An 18,240-nucleotide genomic window follows, 5' to 3' on the forward strand; every position below is an offset into this window, starting at 1 on the left:
AAATGATTAAGGCAAGTGAATGATTAAGAAATAATTGGTGGAATGAGAATATGGAAGGAAAGGGGAGTACCCCGAGAAAACCTACGAAATTATCTACCACAAACTTAATTGGACCGGGATCGAACTAGGGACCTCCGCACCAGAGATGTACTTGTAAAATATTACTCAGTAAAAGAGTTTTTCTTTCGATATGCTGTTGATACCACCATTGACCAACCAACTGCTGCATATGCCATCTGGCTGACCATGACGCTTTCGTAGGCTATAGAAAATGAAATGAAATCTTTCAATTTTACGTTCCACGAATGTGCCGGTTAGGCTAAAGCAGACGGTGATGATGAGAAATGAATGAAATGGTGGAATGAAGAGGAAACGGGAGAACCCCGGAAGAACCCACGAGCACGGCGTTTGTTCACCACAAAGTCCACAAGGCGCGAACTGGAATCGAACCAGGGACCCCAAGCACCGGCGGTGAACGCTTTCCATTGAGCCACTGCCCCCTCGTAGGCTATAGACTCAGTGAAGTTAGTCTAAGGTGGTTTAGTGAGTGCATGAATCTTTGTGACAAATAGCACAAAGGAACAGAAATTTGAAAAAATAATAAAGTCTATTTGATGTAAAAGGAAAGAAATAAAAGTTTTAGCAGATGAAGTTACATAATGGAACGACAAAATCTAGGTAGGCCTATAATTCACTAGATAACATACGGATAATAAGATCATGACGGGATGGGCGGAACATGTCACTCACGTGGGAAACACAAAGAAGGTGTTTAATGTTCTAGTTGGGGAGCCATTGATAAAAGGCCTTCGGGAAAGCAAAGCAGAAAGAGAGCCTTGGGTAAGTGATAAATAAATAAATAAATAAATAAAATTAAAAATGAAGGTGAATAACATGATTTTGTTTCTGTGGTGATGACCCTTCACGCTTTATGTTAATCAATACACAAGTCTCAATGTGAACACTAGTAAAGACTGAACTACTCCATATTTTGCACAAGATAAAGAATTACGTTAGTAGACTAGAGATAGACAACGAAGCATTAGTCATAAACGAAAGGAAGTGTTAAAAGGGCTCTTGAAAGAAAAAGGGTGGGGAAAATACGAGATATGAAAACGACCAACTTAAATAATCCACAGTCGAAAATAACTGTTCAACTTCCATTGCTTTTTATTTTCGGGATCTGTTATCACACACAACTTTCCAAGGTTTTTCTTTTTAATAAAAAACCTCCCTAATAAACGCATCGGCAACCAATCCTACAGCTCATAATAACATTAATATTACTTCCACATATGCTCTTACACTGATAAGGAATGCCGGCATATTTACAGCATCATAAATATTATGGAGTCGGCGGAAAACGTCCCTACATACTCATCTCTTTCATTCATCCGACTTACGTACGCGAACGCCTCTATCTCTCTCACCCTTTCGAAGCAATAGTGCCACATTTTTTTTTTTTTTTTTTTTTTTTTTTACCCTTCTACCCTCTTGATGTTTCCGTCAGTTGGGCAATGAAATATAGTGTAGAGTAAAAATTATTTTTTTCTTGCTAGTCAAAAACTACTATATATACGAAAGGGGTTGTTACAGGGTGTATACTTATATCATCAGTACCTAATTTACACAGTGTGTGGGATCATATATATAAGAACAAAAGGGAAGGAGTAGGGTGGGAAAGTTAAATTATTTTAGCTTCTTCCTATTCCACTTTTCACCCAAATTAACTTTTCGAACTGAGCGCTTAAATGCAGATAGAAGGAAATTAGAACAAACAAGCTGCGCCGTTTTTTGTTATTTCTTTTTTCGTTTAAAACCAAGGAAACCGGATGTGTATCTTTCTGCAGCTTCTTTATAGGGAGAAGAAGAAAAAGATATACTGGGTCTCGTGCTGTGAACGCAGCACAGTATATATTTTCTGGAAAATACAGGAAGGAAAGAAAAGGTGTGAGAACATTTAATGTGTAAACAGTTCTTGTAAGAAGTAACAACTATGGATAACGTTTTGCTTGTATTTTCTCCAATTAATGAGACAGAGCTCCCGATAGCTCACGACTATAGCACTCGGAATTTTGTGCACGGTTTGCTGGTTCAAACCCTGCTGAGAATACAACACCTTGGGATTTAAGATTTAGATTTTTGGGCTTTCGGCAGATATGGCCATGTTAGCCCATCACATTTGAGGGATAACGTCCCTCGGCGAGCATACAATGCGGGGAAAGGGAAGGAAGAAAGGATGGGGGATGAAAGGAAGCGGTCTGGGACCTACATATGAGGTACCACACCAGGATTTGAATGGTGTGATTGAGGTAAACCCAGGAAAACCTCATTCAAGATGGCTGGCCTGGGAAAGCTTTTAACACTTTTTGATCGAGTGCCCTCACCGGGAATAGAACCTGGGACCGTTCGCACCCTATAGCACCTTGGGTATTATGTTTGAGGATACTAGTTAATCATATTATTTGAGTTGCCTCCAAAAAGGTGTTCTGGTTACCCACATAAGTTATGTATGAACAAACGAGCAGTGGTTCAGACTCCAGTTCAGACTCCAGTTCAGAAAATTCTTCGCTTCTCCCCACAGTTGGGTTGGTAAATGAGATGTCCATGTATTTGTCACGACAGAAAGTGTTAGAGATTGGAATAGTAGCCTTAGTTATATATTTTAGGTCGTGATAACTGTTTATGTTGAGTTTTGTAATACAATGGAACCAGGATAATTCGAAGCTGAAAATAATAGATAAAAAAATTTGAGTTATCGAGTTTTCCGAGTAATCGAGGTTCAAATTATCAAGGTGGCCACAACAAAAATCTCAGATATCGAGGTTCCGCGTTCCTCATGACGAGTGACTATAGGGGAGAGTCGTTTGGCATTTTTGCGAGTGATCAGGTGCACGGAGATAGATTTGTGTGGCTGCAACTTATCACAAAGTAATATAACTGTATTGATATATTATTACTATCACATTTATTAGGGTATATATATTATAATTTAGTCGTATAGTTGCATTCGTGTTGTTACAAACCGGTAGACAGCCATTCATAAGTTGTAAGTCGTTCGGCTGGTATCGGACAAAGTGGAATCAGGTAGTATCGGACAATAAACTTGTAAATAAACTTGATGTTTTTAATGGTTTCTAGCTTTTTCAGGAAACCATGGGGGAAAGTACTTGGCAATTCGAATGAAGAAAATATGAAGTTAGCCATGAACAAAGTAATGGTAGTACGTGCAACCAGTGCTAGATACCTATGGTGTTCCTAAGAGGACATTAGGAGATCGTATTAAAAAACTGTTGGAAGGAGGCAACAGCTAAGTCTTACTGCTCGGATAACAAAGGCACATTTAGTAAAATACTTGGTCGTGACCAAGAGGAAATACTACACTATCATGTAAAGGCTTTGTGTAGTCAATTAATACCACTAAGCAAACCAGAATTTTTAAAACTAGCTTACAAACTTGTTGAAAAACTAAACATCACAATCTGCAGCGAGTCTTTTGATGAAGATTGGATACAGTGCAATACATGTAAAGACTGGGTCAGTGAACAATGTGTCAGTTTTGAAGGCAGACTGTTTTATCATTGTGATTTGTATCAGAATAAAAAAATAACGATTCTTGATGAGATTAAGAAGTTTAATATCTATATTTTACTTTTATTTTCGCCTGTATTTCAAAGGCTAATAAAACTGTATTTTGTGTGTAAGAACTGAAAAGACCACCTCAAAAGACCAACTATTATCTATAGTTTTATGTTTGTCCGATACCACCCCCCACTTTTTAAGAAAGTTAATTTATATCACCTTTGATTTTTTTACAAAATATATATATTATTAGTTTTTATCTGTTAAATCACCTTTAACATGTTGTAAGATACCAAAATATCATTTTATGCATTAAGTAATTGTATATAGCCATTTTTCAACGTGACAGACTAAAAAAAGGTAAGGTGTCCGATACCAGACAACCTTCCCCTATAACTTCTATAACTCGAATTTTTATTTATTCAACCTCTATAACTCGAAGTTGTGAAAGTTCCTTAAATTAAATAAAATGAATAGTAAAAATAAAAATATTAGACATAAATAAAACAATTACAGTACACGTTAGCAAAAATGACCATTACGTAAAAGCATAGAGCTGTAGCTTCTAGTTAAGGAAGTCACATCAAGAGAATTTCGACTTATAGAGGTAAACTTTGACTCGTAGAGGCTCGCAGATACGAAAGTTTGAGTTTCTAAGGTTTTTAAATATGATTATGAAATCCTTAAAATTCGGCGTATCGAGGTTGTAATTTCTAAACATTTGCACTTACAGAGGTTTAACACTCAGTGTTATGGAGATTTCAAGTGAATGTGAAAAAATTCGAGTTATCAAAAAATTCGAGTTATCGATATCCAACTCTATTTATGAAGATTTGGGCTGAAATTGAATTTATTCGCTACCTTTCTTCACCACCAATTGTTTTCATCAATTTTTACACAGAATTTACTATGATACAATACTATTAATTGTATTCTCCAAGCCTTCGGCTCGTTTGCAAATTACCTGCTAGAGACATCTCTTGGCGTAGGTAGAGGCAGTGTAGCCGGTAACTATTAAAATGACTGAACAGTTAGAAATTAGCGTGGCTCACAGACTGAAGTGTCTTCCTTTTATAATAAGTATTAAAGCACTGATGTATTTCACCTAGACGTTTATGCAACCCGTAACTCTTACCCGTTACTTAGAGACTGAGATGGTTTATATTATAAATAGGATTAATAATATACGTATAATTTACGTGGTTGGAGACTTAGGCCTGCATCTGAAGATATAAAACTTCAACTGAGGTTATGGAAGACGAAGAAGAAAGACAAAATGAGTTGTATGTTCTATTTATTAGAAATTAGAAGGAAGAATTTACGGAGGAATCCTCTGTCCAGCCACCAATTTTTGCTTTCAGACAATCGACCACTCTTCATCACTCGATGAAGTTCTTCCCTGACGAAGATAACTACCTGCCGACCGAAATATTCCTCCACCAACAATGGAATTGCAACAATTAATTTTTTATTCACTCTCTCCATTTGAACAATACAATTAGTGGCCTATCTATACTTTTCCCTTGAGTCCCCCCTCCCCAACACTGATAATAGTGTACAGGAAAGAAAGAAATAAATTATAAGAATTTGAGTTCGGAGGTGGCAGCGAAAGTGAAAACATTCTTTTTTTTTTTTAGTGTGGTGTTGCGAAAAGGAAGGGGATTAAGTAGAAATTTCACACTACATCATCTTATTTCTCAACACAAATATCCTACTCCATATCATTCCAGTCATTTCTTACTTTTTCCCAATTTTTCTACCTCGACTATCTGGGTAACGGCCTTCTTTCACTGCTGGAACTCTTTTCCCGATTTTGACAATTCATAGTTTTCTCGATTTTGACAATTCATAGTTTTCTCCAGGGTTGGCTGGTTTAAACCAAGGTGGTTTAAACCAAAAAACAAAAAAATGTTCGTAAAAGTGTAAGTGTTTGTAAAATCTTGATGAACACACATTTGTGGGTTATCACGTTTCACTCCCGTATATTATTCGTATTTTATTCAGACCTAAATTCCCCATTCATTACTCAAAAAGATTATACTACAAAAGCAACTCTTTTTTTTACAAGTTTATAAATGTTTATTTTGTGATTTTTTTGTAGTTGTTATTAGTGTTATGTAATTGCAATCGAAGAAAAATTCTAAATATTGTTTCGTTTCAATGTTTACTATTGATAAAATACATCGAAAATGCCGTACTTTGTGTGTGTGTGGGGGGGGAGGGTCATACAGACCCCACGAGAGGCATTTAGTGAAATAAGTATCTTTGGTATCTATTTATGTATAAATGAGTTTGAGCCAAAGTGGACTCAAATAATTCGTATCTTTATTCACTTTTCTTATTGATATACAGATTAAGTCGGTGTATTTCTTTAATTTGGACCAATAAAAGTCGTTTTAACTAACTTGAACTAAATTAGTTCTTCAATACTCCGTAGTACTTTGAAATTGTTTATATGTAATTCTGTGTAATGGTTTCACTTGTGCAACTGTTTATCTTTTCGTCCTCCTGAAATGACTCTTGACAGTTATATTAAGAAGCATGTAAAGATCAGTACAACGTTTTTTTTTTTTTTTTTTTTTTTTTTTTAAATCAGGATTCCTTTGTGAGTGAGTCGGCAGACGTATCGCATTTGTGGCCAATTAGTCCTGGTTCTGAGTTCAAATGGAGGACAATTTCTCTCGGATGTAACTCGAGAAGCGGTTTTTATTCCGCTTTAAGCTTATGTGACCTCTTCCAGCATAACCCGGTTGTTACATAATAACATCAAGGCGAAACAAACTTATTTCTGTCCATATATGATATGAATATATAGAGCAAATCATCTAAACCATAAAAACCTGGTTTAAACCAAAAAAAAAAACTGGTTTAAACCAGGGTGGATTGATTTAAATCAGTCTGATTTAAATCACGATTTTAATCAAGATTTAAATCACTTGATTTTTTAAATAAAAATCGTTGATTTAAATCAAATTCCGAAATGAATTAATTTAAAGTGAAAGTAAGTAAAATCTCGTTTCTATTTTGTTATTTCGAGTATGGAAGATAATGATTATAATACAATGAGACTCAAATGTATGTAAGCACAGTATGAAAAAAAGTATCATGTAGAGAACGATCAGGGAAAATCCCGTTTGAACGGGTAACAGGTGAACCCTGCTTTCTTCTCTTTGTAACACAGGGTTTTAAAATTTCTATTCCAACGGGGAAATCACCATGGACATTTAAGATGAAAACTCTTTTGTGTCCACGTCTGTTTGTTTGTTTCCAGATAATTTAGAGGGATCCGATCCCCTCTCCGAAACAAATAAAAAAAAAAAAAATAGATTTTAAAATTTTGGCGAAATTTATGTACTAAATACATAGAAGTTCTTCGGAATCGTAATACGACAAATTTTGGATGCGTTAAAATATCGAATAATACTTTTGATAAAGTGGATACTTGACCCCATTGCAGAACATGCTGCGATCTGCGATGTGATCGCAGAAAATTTGCCGTGCCTGTGCAGGAAAAATTGTCAGAGGAAATAAAATAGCCAACAGAAAAGTATAAAAACGTGCCTGCTATGTATAGAGGTCTTAAATGCACGGACAACTCGCATTTGAACTGTTTTTCACGTCACATAAAGCATATTTTTAACAATCACAAGCGTTTCTTCTGCTGGAACTGATCATCTTGATTTTTTATTTTGGAATTACTGCAGAAAACTTTTTGACTTACAAAAGTTCATCACATAAAGACAAAGAAAGTTCTGCCATCGGCTAATATATAGGATCAGAAAACGATATTCACGAAGAAATTAAATATCGACTAAAAACAGGGAATTCGTGTTATTATTCAGTTCAAAAATCTCTTATCATCGCGAATTCTGTCGAGGAATTTGAAGCTTTAAAATATATAAAATGATAATTATGCCTGTTGTGCTGTTTGGTTGTGAAACATGGTCGCTTACGCTGAGGGAAGAACGCAAACTGAAAGTATTTGAGAATACAATCATGAAACGAATATTCGGAACCAAAAGGAACGGAAATGAGGAATGGCGAAAACTTCATGATGAGGAACTGCATAATTTATACCGTTCACCAAACATTGTTAGGGTCATCAAATCTTGGAGGCTCAGGTGGGCAGGACATGTAGCGAGAATAAAAGAAAGTAGGAACGCTTTCAAAGTTTTAACTGGAAGTCCAATCGGAAAACGACCATTAGGAAGACCTAGGCGCAGATGGGAGGACAATATTAAGATGGATCTCGCAGAAATAAGAATACAAAATAGAAACTGGATTCAGTTGACTAAGGATAGAAGTCAGTAGAGCTTTTGTGAACATTGCATTGGACCTCCGGGTTCCATAGGTCATAGAGTGAGTTAGTTAATTTTAGGCGAAATGTACTTTATATGTATTTCGTGCCGCTAGCTAGTTCCAATTGTTTAAAAATATGCCCCTGCCAAATATCAGTAACTTTCGTGAAAAGAAAAGTGTCATGTTGATATACATTGCTGTACTTTTTCCCTAATGCTTAAGAAACATTGTTTGGGATTGAAATAGGTTAACAATTGGAAATTAATTCAAAATTAAAACCCAATACTTTCACTTAAATGGCATAATTAACATTTAATACTAATTCCTAATGTTTTTTTCTTCAGTTCACGACTTGTATTATACAAAGAAAAATATTTGATTTAAATCAAAAAAATCGATTTAAATCAAAAAAATCAACAAAAATGATTTTTTTGAAAAAAAAATCATGATTTCTTTCCACCCTGGTTTAAACCAAAACAACCGGTTTTTTGGTTTTTTTAAATAAAAACCATGGTTTTTGCCAACCCTGGTTTTCTCGATTTTGACATTATCCATACCCAATCCTGGCTTAAGCGTATTATATTTCTACCTTCTATCAATTACATGATTTTACAATTCAGGCAATTCGATTTTATGGTCGGCCAATAAATGCAAATGGCGCAGTCCGCCATTGTTAATATTTTATCAATTTATCAAATACAGAATTCAATTTCTCAACTACACAATTCAATTTTATCACATTCGTAGCCCAGAAAGACATCATGTCTGGTGCACATCATGAACATTGATAATGGTGAGGAAGAAAAGATAAAAATGTAGGGAACCTAGCTTAAACATTTAATGAGGAACGAAATTAAAATAAGTGTCAAATGAGTATTCGATTTTAAAGCTCCATTTTTTTTTTAAATTTTTAACACATTTACTTTTGGACATTCATTGTTTGATAAATAATGCAGAACAACTTAAATATATATGGGGCACCATTAACAAATAATACTTATTACAGTTTTTTTTTTTTTAGTGCAAACTGCAACTTAGAACAGCCTATTCGGCTTTGTCCAAAGGACCGATATTCGTATAACTGGGATGAATAGTAACATACTAGAAACCTATTAAGTCCAAATTCATACTCGAAGAGTATCCTAGGGGAGGACGAGATTCAATTTTCATAAAGCTATTCTCCCCGTGTGAAGAACGGGGCAAAGACAATTTAATATTATGAGTTTAATTATTTTCATGTCCTTCAGTTTCAAAATACTGTAATAATTTAAAGTCAATTTTGAAGTTTGAACAAAATAAGAAATCTAACCAATTAATGAACTTCACTTACATACAGAACGACACAGCATACAAGAAGCAATGTAGCCAGTTACAGTTCTTTGTTTATGTAAGAGCTTTCCAAATCACGTTTTATTCTTTTTTACTTTTCTTTCTTTCTTTTAAAATGACAACTGTAACGAGTGAGGCTAGAGATCAATTTCCTTCTCCTTCCCCTCTCCCTTTCCGCGACAGAGAGAAAAATAACGACGAAATACTGTATTGTATTTCTATGGTTGTTTCAAAGTTGACAAATGAGGACAAAATATAAACAGTGCAGTGAAATCCATGATTCTTTCACCAAGTTTACTTCCCGAGATTCGGAGATTGAAACCAACTGCCACAATGACAAAACGCAGACGTTCTTGGTTTCGGGGGGTGAGGAGGAGGTTTCTCTATAGATCACGCACTACTCGATTCTTTTTTCCTCTTTCTTCCCCTATCGTTTACACATGTACACAAAGGGTTGAAAGGATATTCTGACTGAGAAGTTCAAATACATCAAGATTAAAAACGTATCACTTGTTTCTAAAAATGCATTGTTCGTGACTTTCCACACCATTATATCAGAAAGAGAGAAACTTATAGCATAAGCCCAAGGGAAGTATAATTTTCACGAAACAATTGAAACAGTATTTACTATATCCTTTGTATCTAACTGTAAGATTAGTCCCTATAGTTAGTGGAATGGAAGTTATGTCATTTTTAAAAGGAAGATGTTTACCAACTTATGAGTCGGTAATTGGAACTAACAACTGTTTCCAAACTGTTGCTTAGACCAGAAATTCTGAAGCGTAGTCTAGATATAGAATTTTTATGCACTTAAAATTCATTAAATAAGCATGCAACTATTCTGTAAAATGTGTTAAAATATGTACTAACATTTTCAAACATGCAGCAAAGTTGTGACAAAGTTTTATAGGTGAAATCATCGAAAGTGAACTTTACCTTTCAGGGAATTCTCTTCAGAATTTATTTTTATAACAGTTGCAGTTTATACTGTATAGCCTATTTCTAACTTTTTAAAACACACACATATTATGAGATTAAAATAAACACAGTGATATGAAAACACGATCTCTAGTTTTTCTTTGCATTTGTATTTTAGAGTGCATTTCCTTTACACGAAATAATAGGAGCATAACTTTTCTACACGTTTCCACTGTACAAAAAAAAAAAAAAAAAAAAAAAAAGGTTTACTGCTTTCCGTAATTACATCTGAAATAAAATTTTATAGAATATCCTGAATATGCTCTCAAGCACTAATATATGCTCTAACCTTTGAAATATGCACTATAAAACTTCAAATTCGAGCTGTATTATTATTGTTAGAAACCCCTACCAAGTTGAACAGATATGCATATAAGCAAACAAAATATGCATTTGCATAAAATCCGATGTCTATGACTTACAATTGTTGGGCACCCAAATTTTCAGTGGTGGCTCCTGAGTTCTACAGAAGGAAACTTACAATGTCCGTTGCGGAGAAATCGGCTTTTCCTCCCTCTCCGAAAAATATCACCCCCTATCGGACTTCGGAGAGTAGTAGTTTTTCAGCTTGAAAGAATTATAAGATTCTAATATGAGGTACAAATATTACAGGAAAAATAGTAACCAATTTGCCTGTTTCGAGCCCTCAGCACAAAGAATTCAAGCGTCTCAAGAACTGCAAAACATTTGATGTTGCCAACTTTGCTCATCTTAAACTTGAATTTATCAATCGATTCTCTAAAGACCATTCGGTTGCATGCCCATTCGGTTTTATGTCATAGAACCTACATACTTATTAACAGTGTAATTTAAAACAGATACAAAAATGAATTAAAAATATTAATGATAATTTAACTAGTTCTATTTCTTGTATGTTTATAATACTTATGGACTTTTAATATAGTCACACGATAACATTTTCATAATGCATTGAAATTTAAGTACGCATTCGATTTTGATCTTCCTAAAGCAAATGAGTAATTCCTTGGATCATTCGTTTCCATCAGCAAGACATAGCCCTACTGCTTGACGTAGAACTTGATTCACCTATGCTTCAACCGGGAATTGAACCCTGGTATCTAATAATGAAGTCATGTTTGCTAATCATATATCCACCAATAAGCTTCAAAATATGCGTAAAGTTCCACAAGTATAGCGGAGACGGAATTTTAATGGATTCTCCGTAAGTGTTCCCCGTTTTGAACCTACCTCACATGAATAGAAAACTGACTCAAATACATGATAATTCTGACCTAAAGGTTACTCAAAACAACAGAAACTCATACATTTCTTTGTAAAATTTGAAATGTCATATTTAAACATTTTGACATTCTCTATGGTATTGTATAATACAAATGCAATACTTGTCTCCGGCTTCGTATGCAAGCTTACACAGTAACATTTCAGACGTAAATCAATTTAAAATGTAGTTTTATTTCTTTTCTGCCTTGATTAGAAAAAGCTTAGGTATACATCAGGAGTTATAAATTTTCGAAATTGTACAATGAATTAAGAAAAGTATTTTCTGACTCACACCGAACACAATGTTTCGAAAACCTACTGAGGAGTTCTTTCACCCTTGAAACAACATGAGTCAGTCTTTTATACGAGAAGCAGAACAAGAGATCGGCCCCATATTTAGCCGTGTGCGGCGCGTGTGACCAGCACAAAACTTACAGGCTCCCCTATTCCCTCCCCTCCCGCCTGCCGCAACAAGAAGAAAATGCAAAGTTTTTCTTTCTTTTAGACCACATTACCACGTTAAATGAATCTTGTAGCTGTCATAAAAAAAAAACAAAAAAAACCTGCAACTCGATCTTTCTATTCACTGTGTACATATTACAACTTCTTAAAGACAAGAAAGGATTTCTACCTATGCAGCACTGCACTCTAGTGGACAAACAGTGAACCTCCTCATTAAAAACGTGTATTTTGGCGCACTCCCCCTCCCTGTCCAAAAGAATCCGTTGTTTCGGAAGCGGCGAAACTGGTTTTTCCTTTATGTCAGCAGGAGGGCGATAGCAGGTAGCAAGCAAGACGTCCCAGAAAGTTGCACACTGTTCGACTCCTTGCAAGATGGAAAAAATGTTTTATGACCCTTTCAAGACTATGTGTACATGGTGAAATATGGTACGGTTTCAAGATTTTTTTTTTTTTTTTTTTATGACAGCTACAAGTTCTTCTAAGGTGGCAACTCCCTTTTCCAGTCATGGTATGTAACGCCAGGCATTTTAAGGACTTCTGTGATCGCAGGAAAGTGCTAGAAAGAGTCAAACCAGAATACGTGAATAGATGATAATATCAAGTGTTGTAACTTACACATTGCCAATCTGTCATGGACATTAGAGTTGCAAACTTCATATTAAAATAATTAAAGTTTGTGTTCGGTCGTTCCTCATTCGTACACGGGAATAAATGTCCATAAATGTCGCATTAATTGGAAAAGCACGTAATTTTGTGACTACACAATAAAAATGGTCATGTTAATTTTACACAAGGGCTCTTGTGTCATCTGAGTTGTGTTAAATATTGACACAGGTTTGGTGCTATTTGAACTGTGTTCCACTTTGGAGTAAAGTATTAAAATGGTAGTCGTTATATCAACCAGCTGACATTATGGGGAGTCATTTTAGTAACACACCATTGGTGTTGTTTTATGTGCAGTTGCAAAACAACTACTTTTACAAAATAGTTTTTTATTAAACGGAAGTGACTCTTATGACCAATAATAAAGTGTAACAAAAATCATTTGTAACTGGTTACGAGGAGCGAAATATAGTCTACGACGTAGAGGAACATAGTGAACATAGGAAAAGTAGTTGACTCGTCTGCTAATGCTGTCAGAAAATCCATCCGCTGACAACAATTTTCGTGAAATATTGCAGGAAATCTAATACGTTGTTCGTTATTTGGAATTACATACAAATATACCGAGTAATGCTTTGCTCATAGCTAAATATAAAAACTAATACAAATTTTTCAGTGTCAGTTACTTATATTTATTATGTCCTTCAAGGCGAGGTGTACGTTACAATTTACAATATAGGTGTAACTACTTGATACACAGATTTTGAGGATGCTAAACCATTGTTCTCAGTACACTTATTAGTATCTCAATGGTTCTTGGGATGTTACTAATAACACATGGAACATACAGGAAGATCACCATGACGCTGTTCCTATTTCCGCGCTCCTTCGTACAACTACTTAGTTCTGTAACACCGTTGAAGTGTTGTTTTCACACCATTAAACAGCGTCTCTGTGTCGAATCGCTAACACCAGGCCTGTGTTAACCGGAACACCGGACTCTTGATCTTGAATTAACACGCTAAAGTGGTAATCATGCTGCGTCAAAATCTAGTTGTTTTAACACCATTTTTGGATCAAAAGATCCAATATATTTCACTCAAAAAATTTCTTGTATACCTTATATCTGGAGAACATTTAACTTAGTATGATGGGCTTATTCCGTAGAAAATACGAAAACTCAATTTAGGGGCCGTTCAAAAATGTTGTGGCCCCTGATCCAAAAACTAATTATTGGCCAAGGTCGCAATCTTTTGATGCATTTTTTTTTATCATTCTTAAAATTATTGTTTCTTGGGTATTACTAGTTTGATTTATCTGTGCATGCGGCAACTTTCCGAACTAACTTCCTTGTTTGCAAGTGACATCAATCACATGGCAGGGTTGCCAGAGATACTAGTTTTACTTTAGATTTCTTTCACATAGTTTTGCACGAAAATCAAAAGGATATACTGAACCGAATCAAACTTAATTAAAGCAGTCATGCACATATTTTAAGTCGTGCGCTGAACACATATGTTAAATGATGCCTTTTCTGTAGATATTCTACCAGAGAAAATCCCGTTTCGTAAAATGAAAAGAAATATTTCAGTTTTACGTCCCACAGTTATGTTGGCTAAACTAAAGAAGACGGTCATGTTGAGAAATTAATATGATGAAATGAATAAAGTGGGGGGAAACGGCAGAACCAGGAGAAAACCCCCACACACAGTGTTTGTACACCACAAAGTCCCTTGGCGCGAGCTCGGATTGAACCAGGAACCCCACACACCAGAGATGAACGCTCTACCACTGAGCTACCGCGGCCCCAATCCCGTTTCATAATACCATTCAGTTAATATTTATAAACTTTTCTTGTATATAGTAGTCTCATCGCTAACGTTTCTATTATTATTATTATTATTAGTAGTAGTAGTAGTAATAGTAGTAGTAGTAGATATTCTGCCCTTTGGCAGGTCGTGGGACTTTTTTTTTTTTTTTTTTTTAAGTTTAGTTTAGGTTGGAAATGTTTCTTACACGTTTCTTGATCTTTAGCTTTCTCTTTTTAACTCTCAATATTTTCTCGTTTTTCAAATCATCGATCAGTTGTGTTCTTCTATTAATACCTATTCCTTGCTTTCCTCCCATCTCTTTTTCTATGGTAACATGAAGAAGACAATTTCTTTCCAAGATGTGTCCAATCCAATCGGTCTTCCTACGAAGAATGCTGGCTAAAAGGGTCAGTCCTCTTGTCTCCTATCCATTTTAAAACATTTCGTTTCTTACTCTTTCTGTCCATCTTATCCTCTCTATCTTCTTCCAACACACATTTCGAAGCTCTCTACGTATGTTTTCTCTAACTCTCGTAATGTCTCTGAACCATACAGCCTAATGCTCCATATATGGCATTTGACCAGTCTATTTTCTTCCTTAGTCCAGTATTAAGCCTGCTACTTAAGAGTGATTATTTTTTTTGAGGGGAGGATGCCTCTTTGGCTATGGCAATTCTTGACCTGATCTCTTTGGTACAGTAAGCATCTCACGTCAAAATACTTCCCAGATACTTCAAATGATCGACGTCTTCAAGTTCTCTTTTTTTCCTACTCTGACCCGTAAGGGCGAGTTTCTACGGGATATTCTCATGACTTTCGGTTTGTCGATGTTGGTTTCCATTCCATACAGTTTCTCAGTGTCATCTATTTTGTCCATTTCCTGTGGTTCTTCTTCGGTTCTAGCTATTTTAGCCATGTCATCTGCATACCTGATCTTGTTAATGATCTGCCCTCCGATCTTGAAATCTGCAATTCCCATTAATGCTTCCTTCATTAAACATTCGCTATAAATGTTGAATAATTGGGGCGACATACTACATCCTTGTCAGACTCCTCTTCCAATCTCCACATTAGCCTCCTCTCCTTCATTCAAGCGCAACTTCACTTGTCCTATGTACTGTATGTACAGGTTGCAAATGAGTCGTCGGTCTCTACTTAAAGAAATCGGCGTCAACGTTTCCATTTAAAAAACCCAAATCAATTAATATTTCCTTTAGTCTAGAGAAATATTGTACATATTAGGGATATGATACCTGGTAGATAAACTTTTTATTGTAAACAAGCGAGCATACACCACAATGTTTTTCGGAAATTCTGCACAGCATTTCCTGAAATTCCACTTTTAACGCGAGAAGAGGGTCAAATTCTATTTATTTTCTCAACAAATAAAAATTATTTTGAGGTGTTAGTCTCACCTTCAGGGGAAAAGAGGGGGATAAACCATCTGAAATTAATTTTTGAACACAGTGTTTGAGCAGCCCGACATGGGTCTTTTATCATTTCACTTTGAGAGAAATGTGTATCCTAAGAGGGGAAAAGCTGAGTTGAGTTGATTTTGAGTTTAACGTCCCGTTCAGCAGCGAGGCTATATGAGACGTGGACCTACTATTTAATGTGGAATCCGAACCACATGAGCTCCCGCCGGGAATTGAACCCGGGACTTCCACGACAAAGGCGCGAACGCTAACCTCTTAGTCACGAAGGAGCTCTCTAAGAGAGGAAAAGGTTTTAATTTCTCGGAAAGAATATTATATAATAAATGTATTATATGCGTGTGAAGAAATGAACCAAAGGGTGATATGTGGAGTGTGCGGCCGTAGATCGAGCAACTTTGAGGGTCTGGGGGTCGAAGTCCCAGCTAGCCGAACTAAATAAACTTTATGATACATATACTGGTTCCTTTTCTTTTTTTCACAGCTGAAAATATGAGATTTGGGTACAATTACTGATTTTTTATATCTTATGCCGCGCCTAAAGAAACAAATCACTGTCATAATTTCTCTTAATAATCACATTATATAAGACGCCATCATGAGCATTATAGAAATTTTAGATTTCTTTTAAAAAACACACAAAAAACAATGCATTTCTGCATGTGTTTAAAAAGACGTAATCGGAGTTGAGTTTAACGTCCCTTTCAGCAGCGAGGCTATATGAGACGGGACCTATTGATTAACGTGGAATCCGAACACCGGAAATATCTCAACATTTCTGCTTAAATTTGTAGAATTCGCCCCACCAATTTCCTCTTTGGATACTGCCTTTTTCTAAAAATGTCATATTGAAATTAGTTGAACGTTTCACCTTTTTTTTTTTTTTTTCACATCACTTCTTTCAAAGATATTTATGGCGTCAGACCAGAAGCCAGCCCAAAAATGTAGGGTGGGCCCGATCCAACCATATTATAGTTCATTTGCAAGCCTACCGTGAAAATTTTACGGGGGGGGAGGGGCGGTCCCCCTAGAACCTCCTGGATACAGAGGCCTATGCTTCGACTTGAATGTATATGAATATTTAAATATGTATATTTTTATTTTGTAATATTATGCTCATTTTGTGTAACTGACCCGCTGCATATTTGAATTCAATTCTCCGAAATCTTGCCAGCAATATACGAAGTTCGACAAACTTGTATAGGCCTAATTGTGCTTTAGGAATTCTACTATTGGGTAATTTCCTTAGGAAAATAAATAAATAAATTTGTAATTCGAAACAAGAATTTTGTTAAATTATAATAATAAGGCTTATTACATACTTTACGATGCGCATGTCATGTCATCAACAGAAAACATGACCAGACCGGAGAATGCGCGGTACAGGCAAATGTTATTGTCACGTGGATGAAAGTATCCCTAGTACTTCCACCAATAGGAACAATTACATTGCTGGTACACTCAACGACGTTAACTTAACGACATTTACATAAACAGAAATACAAAATATCAATAAACATTTAATAAGGTACAGTATATAAATAATAATATTCACAGTTCGTTTACTTACCTTATGATAAGGTTCCAGTTTGGATCTACTACTTTTCCCCAACCAGAAAGGAATGGACCGTAGAAATTAAAAAAAAAAAAAAAAAAAAAAAATCCTTTGCCTTTCAAAGCGAGGAGCCAGGGACCTGTCAACCAGTGACTTGTGTCATAATTTCGTCGTCGCGCGCACAGCAATTAATTAAAACTCACACATACACACTTAACACGAGTTAAAAGAAAGAAAAATGAAAGGAAAAAAAAGAACACGGGTGCAGCAGTTACAATTTGCAGTTGTCACTCACTCACTCGATGATTATAGTCACGCATGCACTCACATCCACACGCCAATCTCCAAGACACGTGACTACAGAGAAAAAGGCGACAGCAATAAGTTGCCCAGCAGATTGTTACAAGAACATTGGACTTGAAGTATATATATATTTAAAAAAAAAAAAAGCCCTCGTAGTATAACTATAGTAAAGTGTCGCGGTCCGTATTCAACACATTCACTCAGTACACTCCCCCCACTAATACAGAAGCGAGAACAGGCGACCGATGTCCTAAGTTATAAACACACTGATCCGAGCCGACCGACTGCAACTACCAGAAGCAGAGTAGAGCGGAGAGCACAGCAAAAGCACCCTGACTAAAAACTCTTCCCGTCACAACCATCCGAAGTCAAACTGAAAAGACCAACCTCTCGTGCTCTTCTCTACACTGTACTCTAAGCTAGCAACGTTGCCTTGCTGTGCTGCTTCGGGTTGAATATAAAACTTCAGGTTCAGGGTTGCCGGGTAATGTGTGTGTGTGTGTGTCCCTTGCCTGCTTACTTGTATGGATAGGGGAGGGGGAGCAGAAAAAGAGGCAGAGGGTTTGACAAGAAGAAGGAACCTTGTACAAAACGAACCCCCTACTTATTTTTCCTTTGTCCTAACCCATGTTCCCGCGTGTTC

The 18,240-nt window shown here is 35.9% G+C and overlaps 1 protein-coding gene across 1 annotated transcript in view; it reads right to left on the reverse strand.

Moving 5' to 3' along the window:
* The window catches only part of LOC145685971 (uncharacterized), a 1,426,958-nt gene extending 1,408,944 nt beyond the window's left edge, over positions 1–18,014 (reverse strand). Inside the window, 1 exon segment of the mRNA XM_081758763.1 lies at positions 17,310–18,014. The gene's annotated coding sequence lies outside the window, so the exon portion shown is untranslated.
* Between the last annotated feature and the right edge of the window lie 226 nt (positions 18,015–18,240).

Source organism: Thermobia domestica, chromosome 5, assembly GCF_964235325.1.
Source record: "Thermobia domestica chromosome 5, izTheDome1.hap1.1, whole genome shotgun sequence".
NCBI classification, from domain to species: domain Eukaryota; kingdom Metazoa; phylum Arthropoda; class Insecta; order Zygentoma; family Lepismatidae; genus Thermobia; species Thermobia domestica.